Genomic DNA, 18,976 nt, shown 5'->3' with positions numbered 1-18,976 from the left:
CAAAGTCCAGGCCAAGGATGAACTCTGCCAGGGTGAGAGGAGTCACTCTAGCCGGTCACCCATGTTGGTCTGCAGGAGTCCCTCCCACAATGTCTGACAGGCTTTGGCAATCAGATCCCAGGAGAAGAGATGCTACAGCATCTCACCTGGACCTGTGAGGGGTGCCATCACCTGCCAGAAGGCAGGCAACGTACTTCTTGACCCCTCCACTGCCTCTCCTCCAGGGCATAGAAGAAGTGGGAGTCACAGTCCATCCCGAAGGAGCCGGACACGTGCAAGTGGACAAATGAACCACAAAGCTCTTCCACCTCTCCTAACACTCTCTGCAGAGGGGCAGTTTGGTTGGGTGGACAACCAAGCACCTCTCCAGCTTCACCACTTCCTGCTCATGCTGCTCTATGACCGCCTCTCTCTCTGCCAGGTGTGCCCTGAAGTTTAGATGTGGGAGAAGAGTCGGATGCACACCTTTCCTATATCCCACCACCTCTGAGCCAAGAAGAAAGATACCTGTTGCTCCCATCAGGCCAGCCAGAATTCCTGGAAGGCTTCCCTGAAGCCCATGTCCTCCAGCAGACTGGCATTGAAATGCCAGTAGACTGACACCGGGTGCCCAGGCCCTAGCGTGGCCTGGGCCCAGATGAGGTGGTGATCACTGACAGGGGTCAGTCAGATGCCAGAGGAGTGGTCCTGGGCAAATAGATATATATTCAGTCCAACCAGGTGTGGCAGGAGAGTGAAGGCAGGGGGGGTGAAGGCAGGGGGGCCAGCAGGGTGACAGGAGAACCAGACATCCAGCAGGGAGCATTCTGTCAGGATCTCCCTGAAAATGCCCATGGCAGCCTGGTTCTGCTCACTGCCTGACTGGTCTTGCACATCCAGAGTGACATTAAAGTCCCCACCAAGGACCAGGCACCCAAGAGGGGTGAAGGTGCCAATGTAAGTGGTCATCTGACAGAAAAAAAATCCATCAACTCCAGGTCCCTTGCAGGGGTGTAAATGTTCAGAAGGTTCAGGACCAGCCTATGTACTTGAACCCAGAGGTGCAGCAGGTAGCCCAACACCACCTCAGTGTCCTGGAGAACCTCTGGCTGCAGGCCTGGGAAGAACATAATGGATAGCCTGCAAGAGGTGGCTAAGAGGTGACTAAAAATTACCCTGGCTCCCCACTTCCACCTCCAATTAGGCTCGTTGGCCAGAGTCATCAGAGTGTCCTACAAGAATACCATGGGGTACCCCCCCTCCTGAAGGAAGAAGAGCACCTGGCATCTCTGGAGACCCTTCCTACAGGTGTGGATATTGAGGGTCATGATCTTAAATGACCCCATGGCTGGGGGGGTGAAGTAGATGGTTCAGCAGGGGCCTCCCTCCATCTCAACACCCAGTGTGGGGTCTGCTGGCTTGTGCAGCGTCCTCCCATAAGTATAGAGAGCATCTATGAAACTGCAGGGCCACCTATAGATCTGGGCATTGCAGCTTTTGGGCCCCTTGCCTTCTCTTGCCAGCACCCTTCCAGTGGCGAGGACACTGTCAAAGCCTCCCCAGTGAGCCAAGGTAAGCTGTACCTTGCAGGTGGACCGGAGGGTGTAGTCGCAGTCAAGAAATGCAAGTAGCTCTTCCCTGGGGACTGCCGGGACCAAGAAGTCCACAGTTCCAACAAGTCTTCTGGTTCTCAGGTATCCTCCTTCTAGTCCTGGGGCTCAGCGGGCTCCCCAGGCACCGTCTGAACCCCCCGGTCCACTAAGATGCCAGACTCTGGCTGGAGTTGGGAGTGCTTTGCAGCCGCCGAGGATGAGGGTGTGGGTAAGGGTGGGGGTGGGGTTCCCTCACAATATTGCAGGATAGACATGGAGCCCCAGGGAGTTTGTGCAAGGTCCCCAGCAAGACCAGCCTGTCAGTCGGGGGACCCCTTCTCTACCCCTCTGGTGTGGAACCATAGGGCAGACTGGTAATGAAGATTTCATGTGGGGGGGAGGAGACCCATCAGGCACTGGAATGGCATTGGTGCCTGCCTTGGGGTTCTGCGAGAGGGGGCTTCCCTCTTCAGGGCTCACTGGGGTGAGCGCCAGGGCTCCTGTCTCCCCCAAGTCATCAGACAGAGAGGGTTTCACTGCCAGACTTTCCATTGTGTCAGCCGAGGCCTCAACCTCAGCACCCATGTTCTCAAGGCATAGACACTGGCCAGCAGAGTGAGGGGCCTTCTCCATGGGCTCCTGCTCAGGATTGTCCAGCAGCCAAAAGCCTCCTCCACTGGGATCACCTATTTTATCTTTCCCGGGGGTGGGGTGTTGGGCACAGCGGGGGAGGCTCCCCAGGAGCTGGGCTGCTCTTCCCCCCTGTGTGGTGGTCTGGGTGGGGGAAGATCATCCACATTGGAGGACTCCAGCTGCACTCGGGACTTCGTCTTGGCTTTGCACCCAGAAGGGACTTGCACCCACTCAGCCACGAGGTGGTCTTCAGGTGGACAGGCTATGTTAGGAGAAGGTGAGGTTTTGTGGGGGGGCATTTACAGCAGAGGCATGCCTGGAGGTGGAGGGGCCCTCCTCCCTCTCTCTTGGTTGCTGCTCCCCAGGATGCTGCCAAATTTCGTTGGGGGGCAGGGTCCCCTGAGCTCACAGTGGGGTGGGTATCATGGTTGGAGTGCCAGGGGGATTTGAGTGGAGCAGGGCATTGGTGGCAGGGGCATCCCTCTCACCAGTGGGACCCATGGATGACCTCCACGCCTGGCCTATGGTGCACTCGTGATGCAAGTTCCCCAGGAAGTGGCACCAGGAGCACCTCAGGTCCCCCAGCATATAGAACATCCTCACCAGGGTCCCCTGAAAAGGAATCATGAGGCACACCTCAGCCTCCAGCTATGCTCCCACCACCAGCTGGATCATGACCTGGTGATGAAAGGATCACATGTGGTAGAGGCTGGGGTCCCAGCACCCGAGCAAGAAGGCCACCACCGGGGAGATAACCCTCCCCAGGGTTTGGAGTTGGGGGAGCAGAGCCCAATTAGGGATATAGGGTGGAATGGAGATGAGGACCACCCAGGTCCTCAGCTCTTCTAGGGGCTCAAGGGGGATGTTTTCACCCTCTACCATGAGCCCCTTCTCCACCATCTTTTGTGTGGCGGCCTCTGAGGACAGGAAAAAAAAAAACCCTTACCATGAAAGCAGAAAGCCACCATGATCTTGGTGGCCCCCACCACTTGAGCCAGGGCCTGCACCCAGGTCTCAAAGTGAAGGTTCTCCTGTTTGGGTTGTTGGCACTTTGCCCCGGGGGTGTGCCGGCTGGTGTGATGCATCTGGTTTCCTCAGAAGCCAGTGGTCTAGACTTGGGGGTGGGGCCCTTGCCCTTCCCACCCCCAGCTATGGAGGAGGCTGCAGAGGAGCCCTTCCCACTGCCCTTGCCCTTGGTCCCTGATGGTTGGGAGGGGGACTTGTGAACCCCTCTGCAGAAGGCCTGGCCACTGGAGACCCCTTGACCCTACTGGCCCCCATTAGAGTCTCCCTTACCTCCACAGTGGTGGTTGCAGGCTTCTGTATTACTTGAGGGGGCCTGTTGGACTCTGCCCCAGGGTGGGGGCTGTAGGGGCATGCACCCCTTGGGGGCTTGGCTGGGTTCTGCCCTGATATTGGGGGCTTCAGGAAGTTCTATGGGGGCATTGGCAGGTGTAAAAGATGGCTGGAGTGGTGATGGGGCCTTGTTTGTTGAAGCATAGTCCACTAGCCCCTAAGGCCTCCAGCCAGGCACTCAGCAACAGGGCAGCAGGCAGGAAACAAACACAGGGTCAGATGCAGTGAGGCAGCTGTGAGGGAGAGCGGTCACAAACAGTCAGTTGGGGAGGTAATCCAGTGCAGGTGTGTTGCAGAGTGGTGCAAGGTGATGCAGCAGGGAATCCTGCACTCTCCTGAGATGGGGCAGCAGCAGCAGTAGAGGCGGAGGCAGCAGCAGCAGTGGTAGCAGCAATCCAGGTTAGCCACTCAGGGCGTGCTTCAGGTAAAAGTGAAGATGAAGGTTGGGGGTGGCCTGCCAAGGTAGCTAAGACAGGCAAGGCACGATTAGGTTCCATCAGTGATGGTGGGGGTGGAGCCCACAGGCAGTGCAGGCCCTCTCCCTGGGCTGTCCCCTGACCATGGCTTGGTGGTGGTCTGGGCAGCAGGCTAAAACAGGAGTGCATAAGCTGGGGTGCAGTGCTGGGGTGCGGTACAGTGTGGCGGGCCCCTCCCTCAGTGGGGGGCATCAGTGTGCAGCAGAGGACCCCCCTCCCATGGAGGGGTGGCTACAGCAGCAACAGCAGCCCAAAGCAAGAAGGGGTGCAGACAACTTTCCCCCAGAAGCTCCTGAGAGTAAGCCAGCAACAGCTAGCAATAACAGCAGAAGTAGTAGCCAGAGGTAGGAAGGGTCATGGCCATCTTCTCCCCAGAAACTCCTCAGACCAAGCTAGCAGCAGCAGCCGCCGGGGACAGGAAGTGGGGCGTGGCCAACTCCCCTCCAGAAGCTCCTTCCCCAGAAGTTCCTGAGGGCAAGTAGCCCTGAGTTGCTCACCAGGACAGCTTATTATACTGCTGGGGCCAGCACAGGTGTTGGCCCCAGCCTCTAGTTCCCTCTGGTTGAAAATCCAGAGGGAGCTGGGCAGGGTCAGTTTGCCCCAAGTGGCACATTTTTCCCCTACACCAAAGTGCATGTTCAGGCACATGTGCTGAGGCACAAATCTCCGGCACAAATTTGTGCTGCTGCTATTTGAGTTGCTGCAAGCATATGTACCTGCATGTGTGGATGCACTCAAGCAAAGCAAAGTGCAGGATGCTGGCTGGAATAGAGTTACTTCACCTGTTTACCATGAAAAGCTTTCCCACATTAGTACTCATCTCAGCATTTGGCCTTGTTTGTTAGATGGAGCTATGAGCACTAATGTAGGGTCAGGAGTGGAGAGAGATGAGGAACGAGTGGAGACAGAAAGGGAGGTCAGAAATGGAAAGGAATAAAGGAAAGAGAAACATAATTTTCTCCTTCCCCTATCCAGTTCTGTACGACTTCCATTGGATACCACAAAACCCTGTCCCTTCAGAGTTTTCTGTTTAACACTTTTGCTTTGCATAACTTGTCTGTTGTAGTTATTTTGCTGACTTCTTCCCTTGAATCACTTCTATAGTTGTCCTCTTTCCTCTCCTTCTGCCTCTTTTGTCCTCACACTGGAAGGGCCTATAATCAACTGTCCCACATTTCTCTCTCAAAACGCCTCCCTTCCACAAAGTTATACTTCTCCAAATAGCCATTTTCCCAGTCATGTTTCCTTCGAAGTATTAACCTATTCCCCAGTTTTCTCTTTACAGTTCTCTTGTTTAACCCACAATCCAGAACACTTTTTTATCAGTCTACTCTTCATTCAAAACAGCCTCCTAACCTGTTGGCATTCTCACTTTTCACTGCAGTAAGGATCAGGAAGCAGCTGTGGCAGCGTGCAGGGTCCTCCCTCCAGCCTGCTCCCATCCACAGAGGGAGAGGAGAGGGGAGCTGTGCAGGGATCTGCATGCCCTGGGTTCCTGGCACAGCTGCTCCCTGCAGGCAGGTCAAGAGCAGCTCTGAAGCTCCCCATCATACCTACATCAGCTAGGAATGAGACTGTTCCAGCTGGAAGCTGTGGAAAACAGCTGTGCAGGGGGCACCACAGCTATGCAGTCTAGCTACTTCCAACATTCCTCCTTCTAGAATCAGCCCTCTTACAGCAAGGAAGACAGGGGAGGGGAGCCAGACAGGGAGCATGCATTGGAAGGAGGAATCTGCATACCACTGATGCCGACCCCAGCCTGTCTGGCCTCCCCATACTGATGCTCCCCAGAGCTCTCAGCTGGAATTGTCTGACTTTCAGTTCTAAGACAAGACTTCATTTGCCCCATGTTGAATGGGAAAGAAACCTCATCTTGGTACCAAGTAAATATGGTAATTTATTTACCTCATTTTCTTTTCAGTCTGCCTGGGCAAGGTAATGTTTTAGAAACTTATTCAGAAAAACATAGACTTTCATAGGTGACAGCTGTGTCATAGCATCTGATGATATAGGCTGTTGCCTATGAAAGCTTATGCCACTCTGAATGAGTTAGTATCTAAAGTCACCCTGCCTTCTGCTTTACTTTAGACTAACACATCTAACTCTGTCTCTTTTAATACATGTATTCTCACAGCAAATATAAAACAAATGTACCCTTTCCCAAGTATTTAAGGACTGTGACAGAATATTCATTATCAAAAAGGCAGATCTGATTGAAACAACTTTAACTAAGTGGTTTCCCATTGAAAATGCTATTTTGTTCTATTTGAATGTTTATTTGGATGCAGCTTTTAATGGAAATGTTTTGCTACATTTCAAAAGCAGAACAGGGTATTTTGTTTTGCTTCTTTCTCACCTCTTACCTCACTTCATTCTGAGTTTTTCACATTTATCTTTGACACTTTATCAAGTCATAAAACATTACATTTTATATGTTATAGGTTTATCAGTTTGTTTTGCTATCAATTTTAAAAGTTTTAAAATAGTAACAAAGCATTTCAAAATTTATACTTCTGTCAAAAATTTTGGAATTTCTATTCCATGAAAAAAATGTGAAACTTTTACTTATTTTCCCAGTCTAGGCTAAAAAGAGGAAGGAAATAATTTTTCTGATCAGTTCGGCTTGTGGCTTAGAGGCCCAGGATATCCTGGCTCCATTCAAAAGACCATTTCAAGCAGTGTCATCTACTGCACAAGTAGGGGCCAGTTCTAAAAGAAGTTGTGCTGATGATCTTGCTAGCTTCTGGCTAGGGCCAAAGCCTGAGCAATGGGAGATGAGGATTTATTTCTTAGTTTGTGACAGATATTATGAGTGACTGTGGTCAAGTGCCTTGTCTTTTAACATCAAATTTTTCAAAAGTATTTAGGATGCCTATAGATGGAAATTGATGTCTAATGAGACTTTTAAACATGCCTAAGCAAGTTAGGTGCTTAAGTGCCATTGATTTCAATAGGATAGGCACATAAAGTACTTAGATATTTTGGAAGATTCCATGAGGCACCTATCTGCATCACTGGGAAACTAAATACTTCTCCCAAACCTGGTCTGCCTGTGCCTTAGTTCCTTAGCTGCAAAAATATTACCTCCCTGCTTCATAGTGGTATCATGCTGTACTCCGCTGTTACAGTGATGGGTATTAACATTTAAAAGGCTAGATAATATCCAAATGTGTCTGCTCTAAATAAATGCCTACATTTTTTTTCAGGTAGGCTGAATATGCTGTAAGGATAGCATTTAACAAATTATTTGGTAGATCTTCCTCTGTTCAACAGTTAGTAAATGTATTTTTTTGTTCATGTTCCTTTTTCTATTTTTAAACAAATTTCAGTTAAAAGTGCAGACAACTTCATATTAGTTCACGTTTAACACAAGTCAATAGTAGGGTTAAAATGTGTTCAATGTTTCTTCCAATAATTAAAAATTATTACAGGAATAGATCTGGCTTGAAATTTACAAAAATAAATTGGAAAAAAAAATCAGTGTCCTTTAGAATTCTGATAACAGCAGTTTCATACATTTCCCATGAATCAGGTTCCCATTTTCCAACCAACTATAGAGCTAGTTGAATTCTTTCAATTTTTGAAGACAAATTCAATTAAAAAAGAAAACATGACACAGGATTCTCTTCACCCCAACATATGACCAGGTTCAACCATCGTTTACCACTGAAACTTCCTGTATTCTAATTTACAGCAAAGATCTGGATTACATTTTTACTTCTCATCTGAAAACTTTATGACTGACTGCTGTTGATGACTAACATAGGAAGAGTTATTTCCTGAACCCTGAAAACAAACCACAGCTCCATACCCAGAGTTTGGGGATTGCCCAGGGGCTTATCTCAGGGCAATGTAACTAGACTCAGTTACAAATTTTAGAAGACTTGAGAAACTAACAGGGTGAGTTTTCTGGGTAATCCGAACTAGCCTGTCCTAGACTGTCTTGCTCTGAGGTAAAAAAGTAGTGAAGGAGCTTAATTAGAAGAAAAAGTAAATCCCACAATCTCATTTTGGTTTTTAGAGCAGACAGCGCTTTACACCTCATTTAAATAAGAACATAAGAGCTGCCATTTATTGGGTAAGACCGTAGATCCATCTTGCTCAGTGTCCTGTGTCACACAAGTAGAGAGTAGATGCTGAAAGGGAGAGTGAACAGGGTATGACTAGGGTTTTTCCCCTGTTCTTCTCCCACTTGCTGCTCCTACCGTTTAAAGTTGAGGAATTCCTGAATCAGAGGCTGCCCCGCTAACCCCCGTGTTAAACAGCTACTGATGCACCTTTCCTCTAAGAATTTGTCCAATTATTGGATGCATGATTTTAGGGATGGATGGTATTTCATGAGTGTCTTGATTCTGTTTTTAATCTTATTGCACAAAATGTCTCCAAATTTACAATGAAAAGCCTTTCTATTATTAAATTATACTGAACAGTGGAAAATCCAGTATTAGTAGTCACTCGCTTGTTCAAAGCCTGTGCAATTGGAGTCTTTCTTCCCTGCAGTCTACACAGAACTCTGGCAAAATTTCCACCTATATCCAATAATATAAGTAAATATCCTGACTTTTGTGTCTGGAGTTGCACATGTCTTATAATATATACATAAAAATATAAATGGCAGCACACATCCAAGTCAGGAACAGATGATGCTGAAAATATAGTAGACCTTTAATAACTTCTAGAGATGATCATTGCCTATGGTAGAGCAGGATTTGCAATTCCAAATGCTACTGATTATTTTTCACTGCAGTTTTATAGCACAGTCCAAAGAAAATTTAATACATCTACATGGAATTTGTCAATAAAGCAGGTTTTCTCTTTAAAAAATGTATATTCTATCTTATGCTTGAAGAAAAAAAACTATAGTTAGTTTATCATTGTTTTAACTAATGGGCTTGTATCAGATATATACATAGCAAATGGTTTAATCATTAGAACAGATGCTTCTGAATTTGTAGCTATGGATTTAAACCCCAGCTGGGGATTTACTACTAGGCCTATCGCTAGCATAAATTGATTGCTCTGATTGGCTAATCAGTTCATTAGGAAACAGGCTCTTGTTACTGAACTGTTTTTGAAATAGTTTCTATAATGATAAGAAAATTGTCAAAAATGCAATTCTATCTACACTTTAGATTGGATTTTTTACTTTCTGCTTCAAAAGTAATTTAGATGTTTATTCTACAGTATGCAGAATGTGTTCTAGAGTCTGTTGGACCTCCCTTGAAATCTTATAAATGAGAATGATAGACAATGTTGAATGGAAAAAAGAACATTTCCCTCAACTCTCTCCACTATTTTCTTCAAATTCTCCATGACTCAAAGTAAACTAAGTGTCATTAACACCTACCTGATTGATATTAAAATCACAAGCTAACATTTTTCATGGTTCAATTGGAAAAATGTATTCTTTGTGCACAAAAAGAAGGGCCTTGCATTGCTTCACAGAGTAATTAAACTATCATCTGCATTCCCTACAGGGATTCCCCTAACACTGACGTAAGATGTAGACTTGACCGTTCTAGTTAAAGATAATGGATGGTACAATATGTTATGTTGAAAAGGTATGAATAAGATATAAGGAAATTGTTTCAAAGCCCAGCCCAACAATTCTCTGAAAGAATCCCAAGGGCTCTGCCACTTCCACTCTCTGATGAGCCAGATTAGGCGCCTTCCTCAGTGACATCACAAAGTAACTAGTTTAAAACAGCACTTCAAGAGCTTTTTAAAAGCAAGAATTAAGTGAGTCTGTCTCATTTAATTTCATTTAATGTAAGCGAGCTTCTGAACTGCATTCCGTTTCTATACCACTGAGCTTGAAGCCATGCTGACTGATTAATGCTTAGCTGTTTGAAGTATATTCTTTTCTAATCTAGTGCTATGCAGGCCTTACTACAGCCTGGGGAGACCTGCTGGTAAGTCAGAGCTCCGGGAGAGTTTTGTCTGCTCTTCACAGAGGGGGATGGAGACTAGATAAGCTTCACATCATAAAATAGAAAACAAAATGAAAACCTGTTGCCAAATCTGAAAAAGAATGTATTTATGAGAGGTGGAACCCACCCCCCATCCCCATCCCATTATCCTGAGTCACCATGTCTGTGTATTAACATGTGACTTTAATTGTGCTGATACATTAATATCATCTTAATTGAAAATAATCAGATATCACTGTTGCCTAAAAACTTAACACTTCCCTAAAGATGTCCTTGTTAGTTCAATCTGAGATTCTGATATAATACAAATGTGCAAGATATCATTAAAGGAAGGCAAGCCAGCATCTGGCTAGCCTTTAAAGGAGAAGTTAACAAGACCTGCTTTCCCAGATTATGGATCAATTAACTCCAGGATGAATTTCATACTGTGCCTCTAATCTGTTGGACTCCACAAATAACCTGGATCCCAAAGAAATTCTATTTAAGAACAATTTCAATGTGACATTTGGAACAGCCGGAGTATGTACACATTCTATAATGCTTGCACAAATCATTGTGCAATGAATCTTTCTATTATACATTTTAGAGGAAGTAGAAAAAACATTCTTATTAAAAGCACATCCTGGAGATACTTTGCCTTTTCTCTGATGCTAGAAAATTATGTAAATATCTGACTTCTAACATGTTAGATGCCATTTTATTTTAATAAGATTTTCAAATCTGATTGGTGTTGGAATCAGATAAAAGGGAAGCACGTTTCTCTTTCCTTAACTCAGTATGACTTTTTTTACAACTCACATTATCAAATTAAGAAGAACAGCCTTCTTACAGACAGTATCCACAGAGAGATGAAAATAGTAAACTGAAAGGTATTTCCCTTCAGTTTTCAGGTACCCTTGAAGGAGAAAATGAGAATGAGTAAAGGAATTCAGAAATAGCATTTATTTTAATGAGACTTGGCTTAAAGTATATTTGTCTCACATTACTGTTACATTACACCTATTAATGCTCCGAGATAAGAAATAAGAAGGGGGAGAACTGAACTGGAAGATGAAAAATCATTCTTTGGAAAGTCTGTATCTTACAGATTTTTGCAGAAAGAAGAAAATTTACAGGAGTCCTTTCTGGTGTACCTTAACCATTTCAGGAAAACAATCTGTTTCATAGTTTTTAGGGCCAGATATGTCATTAAACTTGTTTGAGTACCTGTTTAATATAGAACAGAGAACTTTACTCAGTTGTCTGTTACACAGCTGTAACTAAAGGCCTGATCCAAAGCCCACTGAGTCAGCTGACTGAAGTAACTGAATTTAGACCTTCAGATCAGGCTCTAGCTGAATAAAACATATTTAGTGTTTAGAAGATTCTATCACCAAACTGAAGGGATAGTTGGGTTGACTTCCTATGTCTGACAAAAGTTCACCCCCTTCTCTAGATATTGCTAAAGCATACATACCAGAAATTATATTTCTGTCTAATAGGCTCATAAAGTACTTTTGTTTCAGTGGTTTGTTTATTTCTATTTTGGGTGATCTCTTTTTCTGTTTGCTCCAGAATCAATTAATTAGATATTTTTTTCACAAATACTGTTAAATAAAAATAAATAAAAAATAAATGTTAGAATTCTGCTCTCCCCAGTGGCTTCATGAACAACACAACCTCTGTTTCAGAAGGTGGATATATAGAGAAGCATCTCACAAATGGAAACAAAAATCTCCACTGCAGTTGCTACATCTTTGTTTTTTAGCATGATTGGTTTTTAAATGGAAAGCTAATGACTATACTGTCCTTCATTCCTGTTCACAAGACTCGGTACATTGCATGTGTCACAGGTTAAAGCACAGCTATATCAACCCATGTAAGATATACATTTTAAATACAGGAAACTGTGGTAAAGTAAGTGTTGTGATTTAGCAAATGCTTACATTTTAACAGCACTCACTGTAGACTGATATTATCCATATAAACCCAGGTTTCACATTCTGGGACAGAGGATTCAGCAGAGAGAATTTCAATTTCTTCACATATTCCTAGAAGTAATTATGTCCTAGCAGTTTTTCTATTAGTTTATTTTATTTTTTTTGCAAATAACCAATGTGTTTGGCAGATTTAAAAAATCATCACGAGGCTGTTATTTTTCTCTGTTAAAAATCCAAAATTATCTAAACCCCCCCCCAAAAGTCTCTGATTAAAAAATCCCCAATCCACATTTTTCTGCAATTAAAATGAAATGCCACACACACACACACACACACACACACATATATATATATATATATATATATATATATATATATATATATATATGTATATAGGTATCAGTTGAACACAATGTTTAATTGATATATTTGCAATTTAGTAATTTGGAAGTCTACCAGTGTCTCAGTCATTATAATAAAATAAATCTTAATACATATATATTAGGGCTGTGTGAAACAGCACCATTTCATTTCAGCTTCTGTTTCAGTGTTTCAAAGGGACAGTGTTTCGTTTTGAGTTTCATTTAATTTCAAAACCACTGTTCCATTTCATTTAGTCAAAACTGTTTTGCTGTTTCAGTGCTGTTTCGATGTTTCACCCATAGGCTATAATGGAGAAGCATGAAACTGCCTCTAACTTTGTTATTTCTTGCCTGATTTAGATCAAACTTCCAGGGATGGTAGCCCTTTCTGAGGCCATGAAGCCATGGAGACAGGTGCAGGGATTTCTAGGAAACTACACCTCAAAGTCTTGAAAGCAAAACTCATGTCACGTGTGCGTGTTAAAGTGCAGCAGAGTAAAAACTGTAGAGACGGTAGCCCCTGTTGAGGCCATGAAGCCTACCAAGTTTCAAGGAGATAGGTGTAGAGATTTCTGAGAAACTGCATGTCAAGCTGCTGACAAGCAAAACTCATAACATGGATGACACTGTGTGTGTGTTAAGGCACAGAGGGGTGAACACTTCAGGCATGCTAGGCCCTGCTGAGGCCATGGATCCTGCCAGCTTTCAAGTAGGTAGGTGCAGGGGTTTCTGGGAAACTGCACCTCAGGCTGCTGACAAGCAAAACTCGCGACATGTGACTATGTGTGTGTTGAGGCGTACCCTCACTGGGGCCTCTACATGACACAGTAGTGTGCCCGAATAAGTCTCCTCCTCCCATACAGCCTCAGTCCGGTCCACCATTTTAAATGACAACAGGTAATACTTCCAGAGGGTAGTAATTGATGGAAGTCACTCATCGTGGTGTCCTGTGACCAGTGGGGTCCCCCAGGGCTCTGTCCTTGGACCCATACTGTTCAACATCTTCATTAATGATGTGGACACTGGAGTCAGAAGCGGACTGGCCAAGTTCGCCGATGACACCAAACTTTGGGGCAAAGCATCCACACCAGAAGACAGGCGGATGATCCAGGCTGACCTGGACAGGCTCAGCAAGTGGGCGGATGAGAATCTGATGGTGTTCAACGCCGATAAATGCAAGGTTCTCCACCTTGGGAAAAAAAACCCGCAGCATCCTTATAGGCTCGGCAGTGCTATGTTGGTTAGCACTATGGAAGAAAGAGACTTGGGGGTCATCATTGACCACAAGATGAACATGAGCCTGCAATGCGATGCTGCGGCTAGTAAAGCGACCAAAACGCTGGCTTGCATCCATAGATGCTTCTCAAGCAAATCCCAGGACGTCATTCTCCCCCTGTACTCGGCCTTAGTGAGGCTGCAGCTGGAGTACTGCGTCCAGTTTTGGGCTCCACAATTCAAAAAGGATGTGGAGAAGCTTGAGAGAGTCCAGAGAAGAGCCATGCGCATGATCAGAGGTCAGGGAAGCAGACCTTACGATGACAGGCTGAGAGCCCTGGGGCTCTTTAGCCTGGAAAAGCGCAGGCTCAGGGGTGATCTGATGGCCACCTACAAGTTTATCAGGGGTGACCACCAGTATCTAGGGGAACGATTGTTCACCAGAGCGCCCCAAGGGATGACGAGGACGAATGGTCACAAACTACTACAAGATCGTTTCAGGCTGGACATAAGGAAGAATTTCTTTACTGTCCGAGCCCCCAAGGTCTGGAACAGCCTGCCACCGGAGGTTGTTCAAGCGCCTTCATTGAACACCTTCAAGATGAAACTGGATGCTTATCTTGCTGGGATCCTATGACCCCAGCTGACGTCCTGCCCTTTGGGCGGGGGGCTGGACTCGATGATCTTCCGAGGTCCCTTCCAGCCCTAATGTCTATGAAATCTATGAAATAATAACTTAGTGAACTCTAGCACAGTAGCACCAGCAGCATCTCAGGCAACCAAACTGTGACAGAGCCCTTCTTTCCTCTCCTGCAGGAGCTTCTTCTCCAACATGTCTGTTAAGGAGTGCCCTTACTGTGCGATTGTGTGTGTATGATATTGTGTGCCCTCATTGGCACTGGGACCTCTACATGACATGGTAGTGTGCCCCAATGAGGTCTCCTCCTCCCCTACAACCTCAATCTGGTCTACCACTTTAAATATCAACAGGTAATTATAACTTAGTGAGCAGCACAGTAGCACCAGCAGCATCTCAGGCAGCCAAACTGTGACAAGCCTTTCTTGCCTCTCTGCAGAAGCTGCTTCTCCAGCAGCTGACAACTCTCACTGCCACCCCAGCCCTGGGACTTAGATGTGCCCAGGGCCCTGTGTCCTTCCAGTCATGTGCTAGGGGTGTTGGTCTAAGGACATGGCACTACCAGACAAGGTCCTTTCCCTTGGGTCAATCTAATCTGGTATGTTTTAGCAGACCAACTGAATAGTTCTAGAAATATATCTTTTGCAACCTTTTGGGTTGAAAAACCCTTTGTCAGGCTGAGAAAACACCTGCTGATGGTGTGTCTGTGTGTGTGTGTTGTTCCTGGATGGAAAGAATAGTAAAGAAGCAAGAGGCTAGCCTGCAATGCAGGAAAGAAAGCCAGTCAGTGAAAATGGAAATGGAGGTGTCAGGAGGTGAGGGACAGGCTGGGGTTGGGGGCAGGAGGATGTAGCAGCACAGGTAAAAGTGGAGAGGTACCCGGGGAGTCAGGTGTCCGGCAGGTTGTATTATGTCATAACTCCAATGTCTATATCGAGTCCATGACTTTCTGTACCTAGAGGCTGATGAAGTGAAGTTCATAGGCCCAGCTGTGAAAAGTGGTCTGTAAATTCAAACAAGCACTGAACCTTACTAACCTAACCTCAAGTTGGCATGTAGGAAACCAACTTCCTACAGCTCAAAACACAAAACCTGCCAACAATCTCCAGTACCCCCACAAACTGCACACCAGAATCTATCAAAGACAAGAGTATCCAACTACCTGTGGGGGCACATTCCTCACAAAAAAAAAACAAAACAAACACACAGTCTCCAGTCTCTCAGGTCTGATCCTCAATGGAAATTTACAATCACTTTTCACAGCCGGGCCTAGAACTTCACTTCATCAGTCTGCTAGGTAGTAGGTACAGAAGCTCAATATAGACAGTGGAATTCTGGCACATTACAACCTGCCAGACATCTGTCTCCCCAGCTACTTCTCCACTTTTACCTGTGAGGGAGAGGTAGGCGTGATCTCAACCCCAGCTGCTCCAGATGTCTGAGGTGAAGTGTAAGGCCACCTGCAGACCTGCCTTGCACAGCTCCTCCCTCCAGTACTCCCTGCATGCCTTATATAGGGAGGGCGCCACCATCCTGCTGAAGGTGGTATACGCAGGCACTTGGTAGGATGGGGCCATGAGTCCCATGAGCCAGCAGAACCCTGACCACTCAACTAACAAGCAAGCATCTCCCCAATGCTCTGTGTGATCTTACTCACCCTTGCAATGCACCCTGCTTTCTGTCCACCTTTCCCCCACTCTTCCAGGGTGGCCTGCCCCTGCTTTGGGTGGATGGGAACTTTGGAGTGAGATGGAGACTTCCCTTCGGGCATGCTCCTACTGGTGCCAGGCTGAGGAGGAGGAAGGGGGTGGTGCCTGCATCAGCATCCCCGTGGTGCTTATGTGTTTTGTTTTTTTTCCCTTGCCCAGGTTGGTTTTGGCTCAGCAGTGCAGGCAGACAACATATGTGGGACCATCTGCCAGCTCAGAATTATCCCAGACCACACTACCTGTTCATTTCTGGAGTGAAGATGCATACCTGGATGCTGCAATTTCCCCCTCCTCAGCAGGTAGAGGCACAGCAACAGGAGGAGCAGACTCAGCTGAGCTGCTTGCCTCCGCACCCTCTACCTCAGCCTTCTCTGAAGTGCCTTCTGGGGAAGGAGACCTGGCTCTAGGGGAAACTTGAGGGGTGTGGAGCATAAGCTCAGCTTATTCCCTTCCTTCCCCAGAATTTCCTCTGGCACTAGAAGGCTCAGCATGGGAAGTGAAATGGGGGTTGTGGAGACTGTCATGCTGGTGCTGCTGCTTGTTGCCATGGTGATGGGGGGGGTTATGGGTAGTGTTCTTGGAGGGGATGCAGTCTTAGGCACAGGCAGTGGAACTGGCACTGCTCCCCTCTCCTTGCTGCTTCTGGAAGCCTCATCCCTGGTACTTGTAGGAAAGAGACTGTGTCTCAGTTTGAGAGGTGGGGGATTATACCTTTCCCTCTATCCCCTCTTCCACCGCTCCCTGAAGGCTTGCCAGCTTCCTTTCAACCAAGCTTCATGGTGTGTTTCATAGTGTCTTCTTTTTATACAAATATATAAATGTATCTGCATTCCTATATAAATTCTATAAGGTATGTAATATGCCACAAGGTATAAATGTATAGAAATAAAATAAAAATGTATCTGCATTCCTATATAAATTCTATAGTATCACATCCAATAAAAATTATACAATTGAAAAGAATAAATCAATTTATATAATAATAAAATAAAAGGGTCTAGAAGAAAGAAAAGGTATTGTGGAACCCCACTTGGTAGGCTAGCAAGTAGGAAATCATTCAAATCAATGCTAGTAGTAGCCTTCATTGTCTAATGCTCCTGAGCTCCTGGAAGATGCAGCTCAGTAACTAGCAGACCCCAAGGCAGAAAGCAGGCCAGTTCAAACAATGCTGCCTTTTATGCTGTTTTTCCATCCCTCCCCCAGAGCACTGGGATTGGAAGGGACCTCAGGGAAGGATCACAGTCACTAGCCAGCTACCCAGTCAATATGAGAGCAGTCCTTCCCCTATCCTCCCCTTACCTTTCCTTACTTTCTGTTTCCCTGCAGGCAAGTCCATCTTAAGCTTTGAAACTTTTCAAAACTTTTGAAACATTTAAACTGTCCTCATTTTGTTTCAAGGCTGTTTTGAAGTCCTTTGTTTCATTTCAATTTTACTGTTTCAAGCTCAAAACAAGTTGAAACAGTGTCAAAATGAAACAGCTGGCAAAAATTTTCACAGGCCTAACAGATATAAGCCCTAATATATATATTTGGCACTTGGCTTTGGGTTTTTTTATCATGGGAGCTCCCCCTGCTCCCTTCACTCACCAGGATGCAGGTCCAACTGTAGCTGTCCCACCAGCTAATTTGTAGTGTGGAGGAGCTCTGATATCCCAGTGCTCCTCACTCCCAAGCTACAGCCCCTGCCTCCCCCCTACTTGCTCCCTCCCAGCAGCAGCTGCCCCCCTACACCAGGATGTGGGTTTAACTGTGGCTGTGTCCCCCGCACCACTGCTTTGTGGTACTGAGCAGTCCTGACATGCCAGTGCCCTGCCCCTGCCCATGCCATTGCCCCTCACTCCCAAGCCACAGCCCCACCAACCCTGCTAATACCCTGCAGCCATGAGTTTTCTGCCCACCCTATGTTGCCCAAGATGCTCACCTTCACATCCATGCCCTGCTTCTTGCCAGCTCTTCTGGTTCTCCCTACATCCTCTCCCCCTCAGCCCTGGCAGTATCATCCTCACTCCCCTGCCTGATCCCTGCCCACCCTCCTGGTTCTCCCTGAAGCCCCCTTCCCCCCCACCCTCACAGCATGATTAGCACCCAACCCACACACCCTCCAGCCTTGCAGGTGCCCCTCATTCCTAACCCACAGCTCCCTGCCTTCCCCAGTCCTGCCAAAGGGGACCCCAAGCTGCCCCACACCCCCAGGACCCAGCCCCACCAAATCCCAGTCCCTCAGGTCTGACTTACCCCAAAAGCTTCAGGAGGAAAAGTAAATCTAAGCCAGCCCTGGCTGGCCTCAGATTCTCAGGTCCTGCCCCTGCCCCTGCCCCTGCCCGCATCTCCTTTCCGTCCTGACAGGGCTTAGGGTTTTGTGTCCTTTTTGCAAGCAGTAAATTGCAGGCTGGAACTCTGCCAGCCTGTGGAGAGCTGTTTGCAAAAGGGGAAACCTGTGGTTTCCTGCTTCAAAGGAAAAAATAATCCATGGGGTTTTTTTTTTTTCCTTTAAAGGGAAAATCCACATGTTTCCGTGTTTTTCCAAAGGAAACGAAAAACCCAAGGATCATCACCAAGGATCCAAAATCAATATCAATGAGACCAGTTTGCTGCCACCAGCCTCCCCAACAAACTGATTCATCTTCCAGGTTACCCTCTGGCTTTAAAGTAGTCCTAAATCGCACCAAATCAAATGAACAGATTACAGATTTTGTCATTTGCTGTACATGTTTAAAAAGCACAGCTCTCAGGGCTATTCAGGGATCTTCCAGATATTATTTTAACAGGATAAATCACAATGGCAATTTGCACATGAAACTTAATCCAAATGTTTATTGCCCTTGGCTGACCTTCATCTGAGACAGTTTTCTAAGCATCACTTTTCCTTTGGATTCTTACAGGAAAATAAATGTTCTCCTACTGGTTTCGAACACATTGGTGTCATTAATTCAGTGTTAATCCACTATATAGTAAAAACTGCCAAGTATCTTCAACATTAGTGATGTAAAAAAGGAATAATAAACTACGTTTTGTGTTTGAAGGGCTGTGTTTCAGCATAAAACCCTTATGCAATTCTATGGCATTATTTCAATAAAGCGTTTTTTTCATTACTGGTATTGGAAATCAATAACTAGCTTTGTTTAGTGAGGTCTTCCATAGATAATGTCTTTAATAACAGCATCAAGA

At 45.9% G+C, this 18,976-nt stretch overlaps 1 long non-coding RNA gene across 1 annotated transcript in view; it reads left to right on the top strand.

Annotated features, from left to right (window-relative positions):
• LOC109283325 (uncharacterized) overlaps positions 1–18,266 on the top strand; it is a 65,291-nt gene extending 47,025 nt beyond the window's left edge. The window contains exon 3 of the long non-coding RNA XR_009459938.1: positions 15,968–18,266. This is a non-coding gene — a long non-coding RNA (uncharacterized LOC109283325). The remainder of the gene's footprint in view (positions 1–15,967) is intronic.
• Positions 18,267–18,976: the final 710 nt, after the last annotated feature.

The sequence above is a fragment of the Alligator mississippiensis genome, chromosome 2 (assembly GCF_030867095.1).
Source record: "Alligator mississippiensis isolate rAllMis1 chromosome 2, rAllMis1, whole genome shotgun sequence".
NCBI classification, from domain to species: domain Eukaryota; kingdom Metazoa; phylum Chordata; order Crocodylia; family Alligatoridae; genus Alligator; species Alligator mississippiensis.
Note: the sequence above shows the minus strand (reverse complement) of the source record. Positions and strands in the feature narration are given on the sequence as shown.